At 40.6% G+C, this 23855-nt stretch overlaps 1 pseudogene; it reads left to right on the plus strand.

Moving 5' to 3' along the window:
• Positions 1–6495: 6495 nt before the first annotated feature.
• Positions 6496–6867, plus strand: LOC144300262 (SRA stem-loop-interacting RNA-binding protein, mitochondrial pseudogene; annotated as a pseudogene).
• The last annotated feature ends 16988 nt before the right edge of the window (positions 6868–23855 follow it).

Here is a 23855-nt window from a genome sequence, read left to right on the forward strand (position 1 = left end):
GATGTCCAACAGGCACATGAAAAGATGCCCAAAACCACTAATCATTAGGGAAATGCAAATGAAAATCACAGTGAGATAATACCTCACACCTATCAGTTTGTTTATTACTAAAAGACAAGAAATAACAAGTGTCGGACAGGATGTGGAGAAAAGGGAATCCCCATGCACTGTTGCTGGGAATGTAGCAATTGGTGCAGGCACTATGAAAAACAGTATGGAGTTTCCTCAAAAAGTTAAAAATAGAATTACTATACGATCCAGTAATTCCTCTTCTGGGTGTTTATCCCAAGAAAACAAAAACAATTCAAAGAGATATATGCATCCCTATGATTATTGCAGCATTATTTATAATCACCAAGATTTGGAAGCAAGCTAAGCGTCCAACAATAGATGAACAGATAAAAAAGATGTTATATATATGTATATTATATATATATAATAGAATATTCCTGAGCCACAAAAAATAATGAAATATTGGCATTCATGACAACATGGATGGACTTAGAAGGTATTATGCTAAGTGAAACAGGTCACACAGAGAAAGATAAATATTGTACAATTTCACTTATATGTGGAACCTAAAAAACAAAACAAATAAGCAAATAAAATAAAATAGAAATAGAAACAGACTCGGGACACCTGGGTGGCTTAATGGTTGAGTGTCTGCCTTTGGTTTAGGTCATGATCCCAGGGTCTTGGGATGAAGTCCCACATTGGGCTCCCCACAGGAAACCTGCCTCTCCCTCTGCCTATGTGTTGGCCTCTCTCTGTGTGTCCCTCATGAATAAATAAATAAAATCTTAAAAAAAAAAAAAAACAGAAATAGACTCTTAGATACAGGAAACAACTGTCGATTACCAGGGTGGGGAGAGATTGAGTGGGAGAGCAAAATAAGTAAAGGAGATTAAGAGGTACAAATTTCTAGTTATAAAATAAATAGATCATGGGTATATAACATAGATCCCAGGGAATATAGTCAATAATATTATAATAACTTTGTATGGTGACAGACAGTAACTAGACCTATCGTAGAGATCCTTTTATAATGCATAAACATATTGAATTATTATGTACACCTGAAACTAATAGGATTTGTATGATTTTCTATGTCAATTACACTTCAGTGAAAAGAAGGAGGAGGAGGAAGAAAAGGGTGGAAATAACAAATGCCTGCTGACTCACCTCAAGTCGTATGTTGCCCTGTGCTAGTGTCAGCAAAGCTACTTGAGGAGCTGGGGTGAACAAAGAGCAGCCATGTGAGCCATCCTGCCTCTTTTTTGAAGAGAAGACAAATGACCAGATTTCCAAAGTAGGCTCTTTACATTCTGACCACTGCCTGGAGCATGTCTAGAAGACCAAGATTTCCTAGATGAGATTTTAGTTATATCAAAAAAGAGATGAATAACCTTAGTTGTGATTATTTCCCATTTGTCAATAAAAAAAAAAATCCATTTAAATTGGCTCTTCTCCACCACACTTTTTATACTGATTAATTTCTCTCCAGTCTTGACCTGCAGCTCTCTTCAACATTCACATTCACTATTTATTTCAATAATAATTCATTAACTTTATTTTTGTATTGACCACAAGACCTGGAAAATGTTTTTCAAATTTCTTGCTAATCTGCTCAATGATGATTGTGTTGAAATAGAGTCATGGCATTTGAAACCAATGAAAGGGAGGCCAATGGGAGGCTCTGAGACCCGTCTGACACCTGGGCGGTTGGTTAGATGGGGACCTCTTTTTCTTTTTTCTTTTTTAAACTACTAACATCTCTAAGAGTCGTATCTTTTGCTCAAAGGGCTTTTACTAAAAGCAAACTTGCAAAGAGAGAAATTTAGCAATGTCTTCTTTTAAAAAATAAAGCTAGTAAAATAATAATAATCATAGCTCCTATATCACTAGGTTGCTGTGAGAATTAGTTAATTAGAGGCCTACATGTAGCAAATTTTCAATAAACGTAGCTCTTGGCTATTGTTTGCTTTTGTCTATTTGTCTCCATTGAAGCTACATCTTTTTTTTCGAAAAAGGATTTTATTTATTTATTTGAGAGGGAGAGAGAGCATGGGGGGGCGGGGGGGCAGGGACTAATAAAGGGAGAGGGAAAAGCAGACTCCCTGCTGACCCTGCTAAGTAGGGAGTCCAACATGGGGCTTGATCCCAGGATCTCAAGATCATGACCTGAGCTGAGGGCAAATGCTTAACCGACTGAGCCACCCAGACACCCCCACCGAAGCTATTTTTTAATCTATGCTTATATTAGAAGATATTTATAACATAGGACAGAGCAACAAACAGTCCCTCCCTGGAATGTTTCTTACTAGCTGGTAGATAAGAAATAAATCTCTTAAACCAGTTAAGCCTCCTTTTCTTCTTCTATAAAAGGGGGACCAGATGAGCGAATAAGATTATTTGTGTCAGTATCTGTTTATCAACAAATCTTCACTGAAAGAAGTCCAGGTTCCTGACACCCCCAATACTAGGAATGTGGGCAGCCCCAGTGGCCCAGCAGTTTAGCGCGGCCTTCCGCCCGGGGTGTGAGACTGGAGACCTGGGATCGAGTCCCACATCAGGCTCCCTGCATGGAGCCTGCTTTTCCCTCCCTGCCTGTGTCTCTGCCTCTCTCTTTCTCTGTGTCTCTCATGAATAAATAAATAAAATCTTAAAAAAAAAAAATACTAGGGTTGCATTACTGGAAAAAAGCAAAGAAGTTCTTACCCTCCTGGAGCTCTCAGAAAAAGTTATTCTGATGCTTGTTAGAACAGTAAGGAAGGCTTTATTCAAGACTATTGCAACAGATGACAAGATGAGTGCAATGGGGAAAGAGAGCTCACTCAATTTTGATACAAGATCAAGTAGGGATTTATAGCTAAGGTGGGGGGGATGGATAAAAAAAGGAAATGAGGAAACATCAGGAGAGGAGTTTTCTTGTTAAACCAATTTAACAGGATTCTTGCTGAGGGCGAGACAAGATCAGATATGAGTGCTGGATGAGAAACTTGATCAGATATCAGCTATATCAGCTATCAAAAATGAGGGATTCTCTCTACAATGACTTAGTAGGACTCTTGCCAAGACTACATGTACCAGCCCACAAGAACTGTGCCAGGGGCTCAGAGGAATTTGACTCAAGTTTGGTCAGAAAGGACAGCATCAAGTCAACTTCATCCTTTGAATATTCCCCTGGACTCAACAAACCCTTTAGAAAAGCAAATGCTTACTAAAAGCGCTATTTATTTTTGTCTTTTAGACCTGCTTGTTAATTTATCTGAAAGAAAAAAAAAGTTTAGGAGATAACTTAAAAACTCAGTGTTGGGGAAAGGGTGGGTGGGACAGTCAGAAATCATCGGGGCAAAGATGTAAGTAATCTTTCTCCTCTTTTCCATTTTGCTTCTGCTACTAGAATCATGATGGCAGGCTCTCCTGGGCTGCCTCAGTTGCTCTCTTGCCCTAGGAAGGGTTTGGTACAATGACTTTTATTTGTGTAGGGGGATTGTTGGCTTTATTTACTAAATACAGATTCCTTTCCATAGTATGAAATCATAAAGGTCAAAACAGTGGCTAAAAAGGTAAACATTCCTCACAAGGTCAGTAGATAGTGCTTGAGTAATTTTTTTAATGGCTTATCGACTTAATATTGCTACTGATTTTAGAAACACTACAATTAATTCCTGCAATCAATACTCATTTTTAATAATTCAAAGCTAAAATCCAGCTGAATCCAAAAAATTCAAACAAGGCCCTCCCAGCCTCACATGAAGGCCCCATCTGAGCTCTGCTTCTGCACAAGAAGCTCCTTCAGCTGCTTCCACAGAGCAGATCAGGCCAGGGAAGAAAGGAAAACAAGCTGGCCTCCACGCCACTTCCAGTGAGCAGTGAGAAAAAAAGTCCAGCTCAGGAAATGTCAGTCGCTTATGGTGTCAGCAAGAAACCGAAGTCTAGGTGGAAGGGACCATAAATAATTCTGAAGCCTCACTACCAATTGTTCAAGAATGTTCAGAAAGGGGCAGCCCCGGGTGGCTCAGCGGTTTAGCACCGCCTTAGGCCTAGGACCTGATCCTGGAGATCCGGGATCGAGTCCCATGTCGGGCTCCCTGCATGGAGCCTGCTTCTCCCTCTGCCTATGTCTCTGCCTCGATCTCTCTCTCTCTCTCTCTTTCTCATGAATAAATAAGTAAAATATTTTTTAAAAAAAAAGAGTGTTCATAAAGACCAAGCTGATCTTAACACTCAGAATTCCTTTCCCAGGTGTAGACAATGATTCGATGACTCCTCACTTCTGATCCTCTGGCCTTTATTCAGGATACAGCTCACTTTTTCTTCTGTTGCACATGTGACAAATCCCTAGAGGGGTGTCACACCAACCATTCTCTTGAATGAATGAAAGTAAATTAAAAGCATGAAGCCTTAACTTTCTCTAAGTGATTTTGATCCATGCCTTGACTTAGAACATTTTGCATTCTCGGCAAGCTATTTAATTCACGATAAATGATTTGGGTACCTGGAAAGGAGCCACCCCAGTAGGGACTAGAGAGTTCAGGAGGGTAAGGAACTAAAAGTGTTTTTCTCTGATTCAAGTCCAGTTTGGGTAATGGAGAAAAGAGGCCATTGTCCAAAAGCCATTCACCAGTGGGAAAAAGAGAATCTCCCCTATACCCAGTAGTCTTTACAAAGGTCATTCCTTTATGCGTGGTATAGACTTAATATTTGTGTCCTGCCAAGATCCCTATGTTGAAGCTCTATGCCCCACTATGACTATATTCAGAAGTAGAGCCTTTGGAAATAATTAAGTTTAAATGAGGGCATAAAGGTAGGGCTTGACTCTGATAGGATTAGTGTTCTAATAAAAAGAGGAAGAGACACTGGATCTCTCTCGCCCTCGCTCTCGCTCTTGCTCTTGCTCTGAAGGCAAAAGAAAAAAGGCTGTGTGAAGATACAGCAAGAAGGTGGCTGTATACAAGCCAGGAACAGAATCCCTACCAAAACCAAATTAGCCTGTACCTTGATCTTGGTCTTCTAGTTTCTAGAACTGTGAGAAATAACTATCTGTTGTTTAAGCCACCCAGTCTATGGTATTCTGTTATAGCAGCCTGGGCTGATTATGACTGGCATAACCTACATCAGCATCCTTTTCCAACATTGTCTCCTTAGGCATGTCCTTGCAACTTGGCCTTTACCATGCCTGTTCCAGGAGTAGCTGTTGAGGCAGGAAGAAGAGTTTAAAACAGGAAAGGTAGGATGGCTTGGGTGGCTCAGTGGTTGAGCATCTGCCTTTGGCTCAGGTCTTAATACCAGGGTCCAGGGATAGAGTCCTGCATCAGGCTCCCTGGAAGGAGCCTCTCTGCCTATGTCTCGGCCTTTCTTTGTGTGTCTTGCATGAATAATAAATAAAATACTTTAAATCAATCAATCAATCAAACAGGTAAGGTAGATTAAGGTAGGGAAGAAGCCACCTCCAGAGGAACATGCTTTCAGCAAGTATTTACTGACCATCTCCTAGGCCAGTGGCTCTGCCCAGCAATATCACTTGTAAGCATAGCCTGAGAGCACAAAGAAAGCCATTTTGCTAGTAGCCAATCATATTCAGATACCTCTGCAACAGATTTCTTTATGATTCCCACCATCATCTTTCAGTTTTTCAGAATCCATCTCAGCTAGGCAAATAAGATCTTAATCCTGATCCTCTTTCTTTCCTACCCTTACCCACCCCCTGTCGCTGACTCATTTTTCTGTTGTTCCTTTAGGTTAGACCTATAGGAAGTGCCCTGTCCTAGTACCTAGGCCATCTAGCTTTACTATTGTAGGCTCACTGTGCTCCATCTCCTGTAGGGAGCGCTTGCAAGGCAAATAAAATTGCTACCAATGATCAGCATGGCATTATTTTGGCTTTCTTTTTATTTTTACTTCCTTCCCTTCTCCTCCATCCAGTTTCATTGAAATATAATTGGCATACAACACTGTGTAAGTTTAAGGTATACAGGATAATGGTTTGCATTACCTATGTTGTGAAATGATCATCACAATATTTAGTTGGCATTCATCATCTCATATACATACAATCTAAAAAAAACAAAAAAAAGAAAATGCTTTTTTTCCTTGTGGTGTGAATTCTTAGGATGAACTCTTCAACAGCTTTCATACAGGTATACCTCATTTGATGGTACTTCACTTTACTGCACTTTACAAATTGAAGGTTTGCAGCAGCCCCGCATTGAGGGGGTCTGTTGGTATCATTTTCCTGACAGCATTTGCTCACTCTGTGTCTCTGTGTGCATTTTAGCAGTTCTCCTGATATTTCAGGCTTTTTCTAGATGCCATTAAGGATATCTGTAATTCATGGGAAGAGGTCATAACATCAACATCAAAAGGAGTTTGGAAGACATGGATTCCAACTCTCACGTATGACGTTGGGGGGTTCAAGACTTGAGTGGAGGAAGTAAATACAGATATAGCAGAAATAATAAGACAACGAGAATTAGAAATGCAGTCTGAAATCTAAAGATAGCGGCTTCAGCAGCAAGGGGCACTGTGGCACTGCGTGTGAGGATTGGCCAGCTGGTGGCTTTTGTCAGAAAAATTCCCTGGACTGCGGCCTCCAGTGAGCTGAGAGAACACTTTGCACAGTTTGGCAATGTACGAAAGTGCACTGTACCTTTTGACAAAGAGACAGGATTTCATAGAGGTATGGGTTGGGTTCATTTTTCTTCAGAAGAAGACCTTCAGAATGCACTACAACAAGAAAAGCATATTATTGATGGAGTAAAGCTCCACATTCAAGCTGGGCGACCAAAAGTTTTGCAAGGGGGTCAAACATCTGATGAAGAGAAAGATTTTTGAGACTATCCCTACCTATTAAATAAAGTAAAATTTTTTTTTAAAAAAATGCAGTCTGAAGATGTGACTGAATTGCTATAATCTCGTGATCAAATCTAACAGATGAGTTGCTTCTTATAGTTAAGCAAAGAAAATGACATGCTAGGATGGAATCTATGCCTGGTGAAGATGCTGTAAAGACAATTGAAATGAGAACAAAAGACTTAAAATACTACATGAAATTAGCCAATAAAGTAGTAACGGGTTTGAGAGGATCAACTCCAATTTTGAAAGAAGTTCTACCCTCAGTTAAAATGCTATCAAACAACATCAACATATTATGGAGAAATTGTTCTTTTATGAAGAGTCAATTTGTGCAGCCAATTTCACTGTTGTCTTATTTTAAGAAATTGCCCCAGCCACCCCAACCTTCACCACCCTGATCCATCAGTGGCCATCAACATCAAAGAAAGACCCTCCACCAGCAAAAAATTTTGAATGGCTGAAAACTCACATGTTGGTCAGCACTTTTTTAGCAATGGAATATTTTTAAATTAATACATTTTTTAGACACAATACTATTGCACATGTAATAGTTGCAATATATAGTAGACTATAGTAAAGCATAAACATAATTTTTATGGTATGGAATTTATTTGAATATTCTGGGCTTAAACATAACTTTTATATGCACTGGGAAACCAGAAAATTCATTTCACTTGCTTAATTATGAATTTGCTTTATTGAAATGGTCTAGAACAAACCCTCAATACTTCCAAGGTATGCCTTTGTGTAGCATACAGCAGTGTTAACCACTGTCATCACATTATATTCATTATATCCCCAGTTCTCATTTATCTTATACTTGGAAATTTGTACCCTTGGATCATCTTCCTCCAATAACATTCTTTTCCTTAATTGGGTTTAATTTACATACAATGAAATGTCCAGATTTTTTTAAGATTATTTATTTATTTATTCATGAGAGACACAGAGAGAAAGGCAGAGACACAGGCAGAGGGAGAAGCAGGCTCCCCGTGGTGACCCTGATGCAGGACTCGATCCCAGGACCCCAGGACCCCAACCTGAGCCAAAGGCAGATGCTCAACCACTGAGCCACCTAGGCACCCTTGAAATGTCCAAATCATAAGTGTACTGTCCAGTCAGTCTTAACAAATGTGCATCGAAGCACAAAGCATTACAATTGCCCCAAAAAGTCTCTCCATTCCTCCCCACCTGATTCCTGCTCCCCAGAAGTCACCACTCATCTGATTTCTATCACCCTAACAGAGTTTGCCTCACTTAGAATTTTATATCAGTAGAATCACACCTGTAGGTTTGGGGAATTGGGACATCTAACTTCTTCCATTCAGCATGATATTATTGAGATGCATCTATATCGGGCTTATATTAAGTTTCTTCCCTTTGTACTTATAAGCAATACTTCACAGTATAGATGTGCCATGGTTTGCTAATCCATTTCATTGAAGGACATGCAGGATGTTTCCAGTTTGGGACTACTGTATATGTAGCCGCTATAAATATTCTTGTATGTGTTGTTTTCATTTCTCTTGGATAAACACTTAGATCATAGAGTAAATGTATGTTTAACTTCTAAGACACTGTCAAACAGGAGGTATCATTCTGCTCTCCCTCTGGCAAGGTATGAGAGTTCCAATTTCCCCACATTACATCTCATATTCTCCGTTCTCGTGGGTGTGCAGCAATCTCTCACTGTCTTTTAATTTGCATTTTCTGAAGGATATTGTGTGCTTTATCATGAGCTTACTGCCATTTCATTATCATCCTTTGTGAAGTGTTTAAGTCTTTTGTCCATTTTTTATTTGGCTGTCTTTTTTATTATTGAGTTGCAGGAGTTCTTTATAACTAGATTCAAGTCATTTGTCATATATATGTGTTGTGAATTCTTTTTCCCAGTATGTGAATTGCCTATCAATTTCCTTGATGGTGTTTTTTAATGCACTGGAGTTTTTAATTTTGATAGCCTAATTTAATAATGTTTATTCTTTTATGGTTTGTGGGTTTTATGTCTTCTCTAAGATATATGTACCCACCTCAAGGTTGTGTAGATATCTCTATGTTTTATTCAAGTAGATTTATCATTTTAGCTCTTTCAGTTAGGTCTGTGATCCATCTTCAGTTGATTTTTGTGGAAGATGTGAGATAGGTCAAGCTTCTTTATTTTTCCTTATAGATATCCAGTTGTCCACCACAATTAATTGAATTGAATACACTTTCCTTCCCCCATTAAATTGTTTTGGTGCCCTTAAAAAATCATTTGAATGCATATATGTGGATTTAGCACTACTTAGATGTGTTTATGCAAAAAAAAAAAAAAAAAGGAAGCTCCTCCTTACAGAAAGTCAAGGTGGGAGTCTGAAAGGATCAAAGACAGGAGAAACTTACTCTATCACATATGCAAAAGCTGTGTCCCAAGCAGGAGCTGCCCTGCCCTCTAGCAGAGGATACCAGCAGTGAAAGACTGGGGCATTCAACCTGGAGAGACGATTAACACAAACTAAGGAACATTCTATCTGAGGCCTCATTCTCACACCAGTTTTTCAAGCTCTCTGATGATGCAAGAAGGAGAAAATCTAAAAGAAAATAAGTCAAAAGGGCTGTTGGCATTTGCAAAGTGTGAAGTTCTAGTTTATTGTTTTCCTCCCCCACTGAAAGAATTGTCCACGATGCTTTGTGGAGCTCTGTCCCATGGGGCCTTTTGATCCAAAGCACAGTCGTTTACTCCTATTTCTAAAAAATTGCCTGGAAACCTCATCAGTGCTAGGGCACTGAGCAGATAGAGTTTTACTGCTGCCCTAAATTAGAATTAAGGAGTAAGTAGCCTGACCAATTTTCACTTTCCTATTTCCCCTTCATAAATTCTAAGGTGATTTTTGTCATAAGGAAGTGGACATTTTAAGAATATAGCATTTTTAAAAATCTATGGCAGATGTGTGTTTTTGAAGTTTCATTAAAAAGACTTTCTGGGGAAAAAAACAAAATAAAATAAAATAAAAAGTCTTTCTGGGACACTTGGGTGGCTGAGCAGTTGAGCATCTGCCTTTGGCTCAGGTCGTAATCCCGGGGCCCTGAGATGCATCGGGCTCCTTGCAGGGAGCCTGCTTCTCCCTCTGCCTATGTCTCTGCCTCTCTGTGTGTCTCTCATGAATAAATAAAATCTTTTTTAAAAAGTCTTTCCTCCAATTATCATTGTCAAAGACAGTGTAGGGGCCTTGTAAATATATACTGAATGATATGACATTTAGGGGGGAAAAACTCAAAAACAAACAAAGCAGACAGACACCCCCTTTAGATTGTATTGACTTTTGAGAACTTTGCTAAAAGTCTTATTCTATGATAGGAGAATATTCCTAGTAGCATGAAGTAAATGAATGCCTATGGAACAGTTGAATATTCACCATTGAATGGCCAATCAGACTTCATCCCAAAGCAGGAGAGGATTTTGGTGAGAAAGCATGGATTTCTGGTGTGACCTTCAACAGAGATTCCTCTCCCTGACCAAATCCTCTGAGCTCTTTTTTAACTACGGTTCAATTTTGAGCATATCTCCAAAAGCTCAATTTTGGCAAGAAGCCTGACAAGTCAATGTAGCCAGATCCCTCACTCTTGATAGCAGACTCAATTAGTCATTCCCCCAAACCCCCCCCAGTGATGTCTGGTCATCCTGTCCTGTCCTGTCTTCAACAAGAATTCTTTCAAGTTGGTTTAGCCAGAATCCCTCCAACCCTCAATGTTTCCTATTAGTAATTTTCCATCTTACACACACACACACACACACACACATACACACTGCTCCTTGGCTATAAATGCCCACTTTCCCTTGCATTCGGAGTTGAGACTGATCTCTCTTCCTTGCTACAAAGGACCCCTAAACTACCACAATAGTCCCAAATAGAGCCTGCCTTGCCAGGTAAATAAGCATCATGAATAATATTTTTCTTTACCATCGTTCTAAAGAGATATTGAAGTACTAGGTGGTAATGGCTGTTTCTTTGGCGAGCTCCATAAAGAGGAAGGCTCTATAAGTAAGTAGGGAGCTGTGCACATGTCTGTGTGTGTGTGTTGTTTTATCAAACAGTGCAGAAAATCCCGCAGTGGGGAAATAGTCCTTGTAGAGCCTTGAAAATGACCAAGACAATGTAGAGGTTCTCTGTGGGTCCTCTAGGAGAGAGACTTCGGTGGTCTTCCTGAATATACAACACCCAACACACAACCCACAGTGGATATTTTGCCTTCCCATACTTCATGGGAGATTTGTTCCTGCTTCTGACAGCATTTGTGTGGTCCTACTCAGCCCTGAGTTCCTGGAGCTGGTGACCTTCCCTGACCTTCTAGGCATCTATGCACCCCACATGTGTCTCACGTGGTTCTTTATGTATCATTTACCTCCATCACCCTACCAAGCACCTTTGAGGGATGTGAGCATAACCAGCATCAGCAGGATTGAACAGCACACACTTTCTCTGTTTTTCATATTCTTTTTCTTCCCTCCATAACTGAATTTCCAAGGAAATGATGAATCACAACCACAACCACCAAGATTTGCTGAGCATTTACTCGGTACCATGTGCTGTGCTAAGAAATTTGAAGATAGTATCTCCTTGAAATATCACAACCACCATATGAGAGAGGTTTTATTACTATTATCTTCTAGGTAAAGAAAGAGAGGCTCAGGGGGATTCAATCACTTGCTCATGGCCACAGAGCTAATTAATCCTGAATTTGAGCAAAAAGCTGTTAAGCTTCAATGTCTGTTCCTAACCATGATGCACTCTAGATGCCATGGCAAAAGTCCTCTGTGTTATTTTGGTTTTATTTGTTTGGTTTGGCTTTTTGCCAGATCAAACTACATGTTAAAACAAAGTAACCCCAGACCAAAAAAATTGTATAGTGCCCTCATTCACAGGTACAATTTTTAACGCCACAGTGATAGCATGGTTGTTTCTGATTTTTGAACTGAAATGTTTGTCAGAGAAAAGATACCACCTCCATTGAATTGTGTTGTTGAATAGAGCTACTTTCATTTTAGCTTCATTTGGAACAGACAAAAATCAATTTCTGCCTACCTAAAAAATAAAATGACATGCTCCACCAGGAGAAAAAAAAAGAAAGAAAGATCTCAGTTTCCATGTTAATATTGTGAATAGAGTAAAATGCCAAAGGGGAAGAAAAGACCAGGCTATGGAAAAGAAGCGACAAAAGCAGGGCCAATGCTGAGCCTCTTGTAATTGCTGCTTTGGGCTTTCCTTTCTAAAGCTTTCTTTCCTTTGTGAAGAAGAAAAAATTCATATCTGATTTATAGATTTTTTTTTCCCCAGCTTCCTGTATATTCACTCTTAAAAACCTAGAGATCTAGTTTAAAATGGTGTGTAAAGCACCTTGAAAATGCTATTTTTCCACATCTAAACTCCATCTAACCACACTGGCATGATCTTTACACAAATGCTAACAGGGCATCAGCTTCAGGACCCAGCCAAGTAGCAGAAGTTCATCCCTTCCTGTGATGTCCTTGAGATGACCTGAAACCCAGGACAAGCACGGTATGGAGGGAATGATGTGTAGCAAGCACAAGGTAGGGGTCCCACCTGTGCCCTCCTCTCCGTTACAGACCTGGACCCATGGCCTGGGCCACCCTCCCCGGGGCTCACGTGGAGCTCTGGGCCCAGTGCATCTTGGTCTCCATCATGATGGCTCAAATAGGTTCTCCCCTTTGCTTTTGGTCTTATTGTTAGAGAGTTTTATTTTCTTGTCTACCTTGCCAGCTGCTGAAAACAAAACACAGCAGCGCTTCTGATTCTCTTCACACCTTCTGACCCTGGAGAAATCCTTTGCTCGCAGCCACCATCTGGGAGGACCATTGCTTTCATCTAACTTGTAAACATTTTCAGAAAGCCTCAGAAGGCAGCCATTTGGCACAGCGTCTCGACTCTTTCCTGAAAACAGTGAGATTTCAAATTTTAATTGCAGCCTCTTGATTAGGCATCAAAAGTCCATATTTGAGCATTTGAAATGGCATTTCTAAAATGCAAATCTGTCCATTTCGAGTGTTCTTTGGGGGCGGCTCGAGTACCGAATTTCTTATAGCCTGTTTGAAAATTCACTTGCACTATGTGTAGAGAAAATACTTAGGTGGTTAGTACTAATTATTCTTAGTTTTAATGCTCACCATTTTCAGATCTCTATAGATAATCTTAGCCTCACAGCAGTCAACAGAAAAAGAAACAAAAAGGAAAGCCAGTAGAGTTTGAGGGGCAGAAGGGTGTTCAGTGAGATATCCTCCTCCCATGGCCCGCCTAGCAAGCAGAGGGGAGGAGCAGAGTTTGGGGTGGACATCTCAAGTGGCTGCCCTCCTCTTAAGGCTCTAGAACTCATTCTTTCACCCATGATAAAGTAGGACCCTAAAATCTCAGATCTGAAAGTCAGCAAAGAAAGGGCCTTGCCTTCAAGTGGATCCCCTTTTGTCTGGGAAAAACACAAGAGTTAGAAATTGCTCTTTTCAAGAAATATTTCAGAACCACTTAGTGCCAGGCCCCGGGAAGGGCCCTGAGGTCACAGTAGGGCACCATGAAAGAGCACCTCAAGCTCTAGTACCCATACTGGCCCCATCACCACCTTCTCAGTGCTCTCAGGGAAGGTCTCACGCTGCCCTGGGACTCTCCTATCTCCCTGCTTCCAGCCCCCTGCACATGTGCCATCTTTTCACCAAAATGCACAGCCCCCTCTTAAAGGCCTGAACTTCTCACTTAAAGACTGCAGAGTACCAGAAAAAGCAACAAGTTCAGAGTAAGCCTGAGGTCAGCTCCACTAAAACCTCTGCAGGATCGTGAAAGAGTGTCTTGTCTCCACTAAAGCCTCAGTTTTCTCATCAGCAAAATGGAGAAAATGTCTACTTCATAGAATCATTGTGAAGAATAACAAGGTAATGTAGTAAAGAATACAGCACAGGGGCCAGAACCAGTAAATGTTCAATGAATACTAGTTTCCTCAGTCTGGCCCATTTCCATTCTCTGGTTTATCACAACATCCTCTGAACAGCCCTCTGACTTACGAGCCTACCTTTCTATTTCACCCAAGCTGCTAATCTAATATTTTGGGCCAGCTCTGGTCTTCACCTCTGTATTGAGTTCCTGTTACCTATACATATGCACAAGAGTTTGTGTTCCTCTAATTGCAGGTAGCCAGTCATTAGTGAGGGGCTTTTTTAATTACAAGGAACAGAAATCTGATTCAGACAAACATAGTCTGGAAATGTCTTGGCTCCCACAACCAAGAAGTTAGGTTCTGGCTTCTCTGGGACTCTTGCATCATCATCCAGCTCTGTCTGGCTCCTTTTCTCAGTTCTGCTTTCCTTTATGGGTTAGCCTCCTTCTCTCCTGCTGTAGATGGCTTTTTATTAAGCTTGACCAAGAAAGAGGACTTTCAGTAGACCCACATTCTCCTCTTCTCAGGGTACTGAGCTCCATAAAAAGAGGACCAGTGCACTCAGTGCCTACATATCAACTCCAGGGACCAGCCCCAACTGGCCATCACGTCTTTGTAGCTCTGAGGGGTGAGGAAGAGAGGCAGGGACACTGTGGTGGGGACGTCTGGTAGAACCACAGGGGAAGAAGGGACAGTTATGAGATTCCCAAGGTCACCTAGAGAAGCACGGCACATGCCCACTACAGTCAAAGATCTTTGGGGCACAGGAACACTAAAGCATTAGAGGAAGCCCTGCTGAACTGGAGGTCTGTGATGGGAGACACAGCAGGCTTCCAGTACTACGCACCCCCCTTGGATGAGAGGGGTGTGTGTTTGGGGCAGGGGTGAAGGACATCAAAATCAAATCGAAACCAGGTTTCCCACATATCCCAGAGAAACTGGGCATAAACTAGGACAAAGGCAGGTCTCCCCTAGCATCTGGCCTCAGGAGATCAAGCTTAGAGAACAGTGGGAAGGAACAGCAAAGCCACCAAGGGCCACTGCAAAGCCTGGTCAACTACATGAAGTAGTAAGTGCCATGACGCTGTTTCCTTTCGCAAGCTTAGTGCTTCGTCTTGCTGGACCAGAAATGAAGCACCCTTGGGCTTCAAGAAGAGTAAAACTAGAATACAGGGAGCTGAGCTAGATCTTTCAAGAGTTCCCACAGCACTGACAAGGCACTTCCGGCTACACCTAACAAGACGTGCATCCAGCCACAGGTGCCTCAGACACATCAGTGCTGTCGGACGTTTACCAGAGAAGCATCTTTGGGGAAGACAAGAGGACAAGAGGACAAGATGGTTGTTTGGCCTTTATTAGGTGCCTTTTATCTGGGATCACAGGAATGGTTTTGAAACATTTAATTAGGTATCGCAACATGTCTGTAAGAAAGGTACTATTATTTACTGTCTTTAAATGAGAAAACTGAAACAAAAGTTAAAAGTGACTTTCCCAAGGTTGCTCACAAGTGGGATTTTTAGCAGTGTGATGGTCAGATTCTGAACACAGTCTCACATTCCCACCTCTTGTCCTCACCCACAGCCTAGCTGCCTCCTGAATAGCCAGAGGACAAAATCCACATGGTTTCAGCTGATAAGGTTCGGTCGGTGTCATAGAATGCTGAATTCCTAAAGAGGAGAAATTTTAAATATAAATATATTTTTAACTCAATCCCAAGGTCAGAATACATTGTAGAGGTCATTGAATCCACTTCCCATTCTAGTCCTGGGCTATGATATTCTCTTTGAATATATTAAGTCACAGGGAGCTGTCTCCAGAAAAGCACTGGTTCCAGTATCAACTACAGTTGTTGGAACATCCTACTTTCCATCCCACTTTCCATTAAATTAGAATTAGTTTCTTCATAATGCTATTCCTACAACTACTTTTGCCCATTGGAATTCATTCATGTTTTCTTTCTTTAGGCCCTCTTCCCTCCCTTCCCTCCTTTCTCCCTTCCTCCCTTTCTCCCACCCTCCCTTCTCCCTCTCTTTCTTCCTTCTCTGCTCCCTCCCTTCTCCCTTTCTTCCTTCTCCCTTCCCTCCCTTCCTTCCTTTCTTTCATCCTTCCTTCCTTCCTCTTTTATTTGCTAAGTACCTACTCTGTGCCACATATTGACTTAGGTACCTGAGATACAGCTTTGAACAAGAAAGAAAGGCCCTTGCCTCATGGAGGTTATATTTCAGTCGATAAAGACAGAAAAATAGAGAAGAAAACAAATGAACACAAATTTCAACTAATGTTAGTGTCATAGAGGAAATTAAACAAGATAACAAGATAGTGGGTGCTGACAAGGACAGGCTGCTTTCTATAATGAGATGTAAAAGGCTCCACTGAGTCTCCTAAAAGGTGACATTTGAGCTCCAACTTGACGGTTCCTGGAATCACACAGATTTCCAGTCCCCCTTCCACAGCTTCTTTCCTTATTTTGAACCAGACATCACGACACATGCATGCATGCATGTGCAAGCACACTTACACAAATGTCATCTCCTCTCTTGGTTGAACATCTATATTCTCCAGTCATTTCAAGTATATATACCTATTTATCAGTGTTGCTCTGAAAATATAGCATTCAAAACTGAGTAGAGCACTCTTGATTCAGTCTGAGCAACATAGAAAAGATGGGCCTGGGAACTAGTTCCCTTGTTCTGGACACTACACTTCTATTAACTGGACTGCTGTGCTTCTAGACATTGGGTGCCAAAGTAGCAATAACTTTTAAAAATCTGTATTTCATTAGCTGTCCCTTTATCTAGCTCTTAGCCAACTATAAATAGTAAGTCTATCACACATGCTATTGCTAAACTTCATCATTCATATCCTATAATTTTGTAATAATGGGTGCAGAGGGATAGACAACACAAGAACCTGGGTCTTTCTTTGTTTCTCTTGAAGCCATCTTGCCATCTGCTTAATATTTCCCTTTTTTTTTTTTTTCCTGTTGTACTACAGATATTGTCATTTAGGATTTTAACTGGCCATCTACATACCACTCAGAGATTTGATAAGCCTGCTGCAAACATCCAGATTCAAGTCATGATGAAGCATTTCCCGGGCTGAGACAGGGAAGGAGGATGGGCGTTCAAGCAGTCAGCATTCCAACTAACAATATCATGAGTCTGCATAAAACAGAAATATGCCAAATACCTGCCACAACCCAAATACCCTACATACACTCATTTATAACCCAACAAACAAAGGAAGGAGGCTAGTGTGACATGACATTCTTAGTAAATCAGTGCTGAATCCTGTTGTTCACTGCTCCTGACTTGGAGCACTCAAAAACTCCCTTTTTGAAAGTATGATCTAAAAATGTGTTCTAAATCTTGCTTCATCTATATAAAGGCTCACCAATTGGGGGAACACAGTTCTGATTTCTTTCTTTCAAAAATTTCAACTTTACTATTTGGTCCCTGGATCATGCATGTTCCAGGAACCACCAGTGGTTTCTGACCATGCTGCTGCAATCAAATATGTAAGTTTTAAATATATATATAAAGTATATATACTTTTTAATAAAGTACATATATATGCATATTATATACTTTATATTTCCAGTAACATTCTCTTCCTTGAAAAAAAATTAGGTAGAACACAGGAATTGAGCAGTTCTCCACTTTTTGTGTATTGTGGTTTTTTTTATTCAGACTTTTTATTTGAGGATACAGAGAAGTTTCCAGGAGTTAAAGCAGAAAGTAATAGAAGGGGAGTCCATATGAGAAATAAATGATATTATATCTATCTCTAAGATATTTTGAAAGTTGAATTTCCAAATTCATATGTGCCTAATCTATCCAGTATGTTCAGAAATGTCTTTATGGCTCAGATGACATTCTCTTTTATGCCCAAGGTTTTTATAATTATTAAGTATTCCCTTTACTGATCTGAACTATTTCCACAGTAGCAATACTTCTATTGCTTCTTCCAACTTCCTAGAAATGCACCAAAACAAATGAAAAAAATCTGTTGGCTGCTCTATTTTTATTGAATGAGACTTCAGGCTGAGATCTGTATATTTCAAGCCCTCATTCATGATTAGATCTTTCCCCTAAGCCAGTTTAGTGGTTTGCCTTGGGGACATATGATTCACTCCCTCTCTCAGGCTGGAAGGTCCAACATGGATACAATGCTCCTTGTGTTTCTTTCTTTCACTCTTCACCAGGAAACTCTCCATCTAGTAAAGGGGACATTCTCAAAAGAAGGAGGTCCTATTTCAGTCACCCTTTTCCAAGGGTTTCTGCTGTCCTGTTGTTGGTCAATCTCAACTTAAATATGGGCTGAGGCTATACCTAATTAGATATGTCCCCAAAATAATACCTAAAGGGTGTTTTTACCTTAAGACTTTATAAAGACGGGCACAATCATGTTGATGTGAACTGAGTCCAAATCATGCCATGAAGTACATAGAGTGTAAAATTCACAACACAAACCTTTGTCTACATGTGCGAACACAGACAGACGTAGCAAACCACAAATAAAGGTACATGAAACTGCTGGTGATGCTTGGGCGCAGTGGTCCTGAGAGCACCTGAGGTTCAGTGATGCTTCTCCTCAGCTGTCCTGCTTCTTCTTCATTTGATTCTGCACCAGAATTGCTGAGGTTGTGAACCTTTCAAGGACAATCTTTCTGACATATCCCACCACACCATGTGATTTCCTCAAGCCATAAACAAATCAGGACACTGCTGGGGGTGTGCACCCTCTCTAACAGGAAGGCATTCATATAATGCCTTTTAGGGTGTGGTGGACAGAGTTCAGACACATCTCACGTTTCCAGGAGTCTCTCTCATTCTTCAGAGTCCTTTCTCAGAGGTTGTTTCCTGCCTTCCACCATCAGTTGGGTCCCTTTTCCCTCTCTTCTATAGCAGCTACAATGTAATTAATCCTTATTAAAATGGGTTAAGTTTGGAACATCAAGTTCATAGATTTCCGTGGGATGTTTATTTCTTTACTTACTTTACATAGAGCGCTACTATTCCCTCTTTAGCTTTTTTTTTTTTTAAGATTTTATTTATTTATTCATGAGAGACACACAGAGAGAGGTAGAGACATAGGCAGAGGGAGAAGCAGGCTCCCTGGGGGGAGCCTGATATGGGACTCAATCCCAGGACACTGAGATCACGACCTGAGCCAAAGACAGATGCTCAACCACTGAGCCACCCAGGTGTCCCACTATTCCCTCCTTAAAAAAATATATTTATGTATTTCACATACAGAATTTAGCTCCTAAAAATCTAACGTATCATGTATATTTTTTCAATATAACAGCATGTTGCAAGAAAATGAGGATTTGAGAACTGATATTGATGATGATGGTGGCCTTCATGCATAAATAACCAAGCAGAGCATTGCTGAAACTCATCATGAGAAGCAAAAGAAGCAAGTATTTTTTTTATCCATTCAATTTACCAACATACAGAATAACACCCAGTGCTCATCCCATCAAGTGTCCCCCTCAGTGCCCGTCACCCAGTCACCCCCACTTCCCACCCTCCTCCCCTTCCACCACCCCTAGTTCGCTTCCCAGAGTTAGGAGTCTTTATGTTCTGTCTCCCTTTCTGATATTTCCTACCCATTTCTTCTCCCTTCCCTTATATTCCCTTTCACTATTATTTATATTCCCCAAATGAATGAGAACATATAATGTTTGTCCTTCTCCGATTGACTTACTTCACTCAGCATAATACCCTCCAGTTCCATCCACGTTGAAGCAAATGGTGGGTATTTGTCGTTTCTAATGGCTGAGGAATATTCCATTGTATACATAGACCACATCTTCTTTATCCATTCATCTTTGGATGGACACCGAGGCTCCTTCCACAGTTTGGCTATTGTGGACATTGCTGCTATAAACATTGGGGTGCAAGTGTCCCGGGGTTTCATTGCATCTTTGGGGAATCTTTCGGGTAAATCCCCAGCAGTGCAATTGCTAGGTCGTAGGGCAGGTCTATTTTTAACTCTTTGCGGAACCTCCACACAGTTTTCCAGAGTGGCTGCACCAGTTCACATTCCCACCCACAGTGTAAGAGGGTTCCCTTTTCTCTGCATCCTCTCCAACATTTGTTGTTTCCTGCCTTGTTAATTTTCCCCATTCTCACTGGTGTGAGGTGGTATCTCATTGTGGTTTTGATTTGTATTTCCCTGATGGCCAGTGATGCAGAGCATTTTCTCATGTGCATGTTGGCCATGTCTATGTCTTCCTCTGTGAGATTTCTCTTCATGTCTTTTGCCCATTTCATGATTGGGTTGTTTGTTTCTTTGCTGTTGAGTTTAGATCTTGGATACTAGCCCTTTATCTGATATGTCATTTGCAAATATCTTCTCCCATTCTGTAGGTTGTCTTTTAGTTTTGTTGACTGTATCCTTTGCTGTGCAAAAGCTTCTTATCTTGATGAAGTCCCAATAGTTCATTTTTGCTTTTGTTTCTTTTGCCTTCGTGGATGTATCTTGCAAGAAGTTACTGTGGCTGAGTTCAAAAAGGGTGTTGCCTGTGTTCTCCTCTAGGATTTTGATGGAATCTTGTCTCACATTTAGATCTTTCATCCATTTTGAGTTTATCTTTGTGTATGGTGCAAGACAGTGGTCTAGTTTCATTTTTCCCAGAAGTGGACCCTGAACTTTATAGCCAACTAATATTCGATAAAGGAGGAAAGACCACCCATTGGAAGAAAGACAGTCTCTTCAATAAATGGTGCTGGGAAAATTGGACATCCACATGCAGAAGCAAGTATTTTTGAATTATATAATATTAGCAGTAGGTCTGAGAAACTTGTTGAGGGAGAAGCACCTTACATTTAAATCAGAAGCCCTTCTGCCTTACCCAGGACAAGAATTTAAACTAGTTATGGAAACTTTCTGTGCCTCAGTTTCCCCATTTGTAAGTAGGAATTTAAAATACTACTTGACAAGTTTGTTATGAAGAGGAACTCTAGCCAGCTATGTCATTACATCCCGTGTAAAAGAAAGATAACATAGCCTGCCAATACCTATTGGCCACAGTTGTTCCCAACAGCTGGGGGTACTTATTGCCTTGCCTTAAGGGACAGATCGGTAACTGAGAAGCCTGGAGACAGAAGAGGCAGCAGGAGAGTAGAAGGATGGGGAGTGTAGCCTGGCCCCCATAGGACTGGCCTGGACCCCAGTCAGTGAGCTGAGGGCCCCTCTTCATCTCCCCCAAACATGCCTATAGCTACAGGTTTAAAACTAGTTTTGAGATGTAAATGATACAGATCTTTGTATTTACTAGATTTCAAGAGCGACCCTCCTTATTTCAGAAAACGTGAATGCATGCCAACCCTAACATTTTCACATCAGTGGATGAATTTATTTTAAGTATCTTTTATTCAAAATTGAGATTATGGTGTCTGGTTTGTCCTGGTGAGTGTGATGGGTTTTTCACTTGTTTCTTCCTTTTTGAGGATTTGAAACTAGTTCAAGTCTAAAGATCATGATCACCAAGTGAGGTTGAGAATTGATATTACCTGAAGAGCTGAGAAAATGAACTCTCCTAGTTTAGGACAAACAAAATAATGCTATTAATTTGGGTCCTTTGGTAAACTATTTCAGCCCTCCATCTTAATTTTCTTGGGTAGATAATCCCATTGTCCTCCTTTTAATAGAAGTATATCCATTCCGGGCACCTGGGTGGCTCAGTGTTTGAGCATCTGCCTTTGGCTGGGGTCATGATCCCGGGGTCTTGGGATCAAGTCTGACATTGAGTTCCCTGCGAGGAGCCTGCTTCTCCCTCTGTCTCTGTCTCTGCCTCTCTCTCTCTGTCTCTCATGAATGGATAAATAAAATCTTAAAAGAGAAAAAAAAAGAAGTATGCCATTCAAAAACATCTAAGAGAAATAAAAGATGGACTCATTTCTATGGAAGTATCACTATATGAGAATGAACAGAAAGAACAGTCTCTCTGGGCATTAAAGAGGGTATCAGCTTTCCCCTTTCCAATACTAATCGCAGTTTTAGTCTCAAAAATTAAAGTTGAGAAACCAAGTGTGAGAGTGCTGGCTCCCTCGGCATCAACAGCTCCCCTGAAGGACAGATCCTCCACAAAGGACCAGCCAGAAAGAGGAAAGGAAACATCTCTGAGTACAATAGTCTTCATATACTTGCCTCCATATAGTTTGTGATGGCAAGAGACAGGCAAGATTTTTCCCTCTCCTGGTGGGAAAAATTTCCTGGTCATGGTTCTCAATCAACCAATGAGACTCAAATAGGGGCTACTTATTTGTGGCAGACTGCGTCCCCACTGTCATGTGAATTGCAAAGAGAGTTTCACAAAGGGTTAGGATCCAGAAGGGAGACTGGACATGTGAGAAACCACACCATATGAGAGAGTCTTAAGGAAAACAGCAAGACCTAACCAAGAGAAAATGGTTAAGGGAAGATGGCTGCCTGCCATGAGGAGGGCTTTGTGGGAGGGAGTAGTGCTCTCCTCATGTAATACCTATTTTTATATGCAGTTGACCATTGAACAACATGGTTTGAACTGCATGGGTCCACTTATATACAGATATTTTTTCAATAAACACTCTGTAGTACTTTCTCTTCCTTATATATTTCTCTTCCTTGTGTATTTTCTTAATAACATCCTATTCTTAGGGCAGCCCTGGTGGCCCAACAGTTTAGCGCCACCTTCGGCCCAGGGCGTGATCCTGGACACCGGGGATCAAGTCCCGCGTTGGGCTGCCTGCATGGAGCCTGCTTCTCCCTCTGCCTGTGTCTCTGCCTCTCTTTCTCTCTGTGTCTCTCATGAGTAAATAAATAAAATCTTAAAAAAAATAACATCCTATTTTCTAGATTACTTTATTGTAAGAATACAACATATAAGACATACACAAAATAAGTGTTAATCTACTCTTTATGAATAAGGCTTCCGGACAGCAGTAGGCTATTAGTAAGGTTTTTGAAGAGATGAAAGTTATATGCATCTGGAGAAAGGGGAACCCTCTTGCAGTGTTGGTGGGAATGCAAGCTGGTACAGCCACTCTGGAAAACAGTGTGGAGGTTCCTCAAGAAGTTAAAAATAGAGTTACTCTATGATCCAGCAACTGCACTACTGACTATTTATGCCAAAGACACAGATATAGTGAAATGAAGAGGCAACTGCACCACAATGTTCATAGTAGCAATGTCCACAATAGCCAAACTATGGAAAGAGCCAAGATATCCATTGACAGATGAATGGATAAAGAAGATGTGATATATGTGATATATATATATATATATATATATATATATGAATATTATTCAGCCATCAGAAAAGATGAATACCTACCATTTACATTGGCATGGATGGAACTGGAGGGTATTATACTGAGTGAAATAAGTCAATTGGAGAAAGACAGTTATCATATAGTTTCACTTATATGTGGAATATAAGAAATAGTGCAAGGGAAGGGGAGAGAAACTGAGTGGATGGCGGGATGGGGTGACTGGGTGACAGGCACTAAGGAGGGCACATGATGTAATGAGCACTGGGTGTTATACTATGTATTGGCAAATTGAATTTAAGTAAAAAGAGGAGGAGGAGGAGGAGGAGGAAGAGGGGGAGGAGGAGGAGAAGGAGAAGGAGAAGGAGGAGAAAAGAAGAAGAAGAAGAAGAAGAAGAAGAAGAAGAAGAAGAAGAAGAAAAAGAAAAAGAAAAAGAAGAAAGTTATATGCAGGTTTTTGACTCCACAAGGGGGAAGGCAGAGGATGCCTGTAACCCCCATGTTGCTGAAGAGTCAATTGTAAAAAAAAAAAAAAAGTAAAAGAAGTAAAAAAAAAAAGTCAATTGTATCTTCAAAAGAAAGAGAGAGAGAGAAAGAAAGAGAGAGAGAGAAAGGTCTATGTGTATAAATGTGTGTGTGTGTGTTGAAATCCTGGCTAGTTCAGCAGTGTTCAACATGTAAATATAGAAACAAAATATAGAAATATGTATACCTACGTGTCATTTTCTTATGCTGTGATTTCACTTAAGTGAGCTTATATATCACTGAGGTTAGAAGGTGAGACTCTCCTTGTCTCAATGTTCATTTAGGCTCCTTTGG

This window comes from Canis aureus, chromosome 28 (assembly GCF_053574225.1).
Source record: "Canis aureus isolate CA01 chromosome 28, VMU_Caureus_v.1.0, whole genome shotgun sequence".
Lineage (NCBI taxonomy): Eukaryota > Metazoa > Chordata > Mammalia > Carnivora > Canidae > Canis > Canis aureus.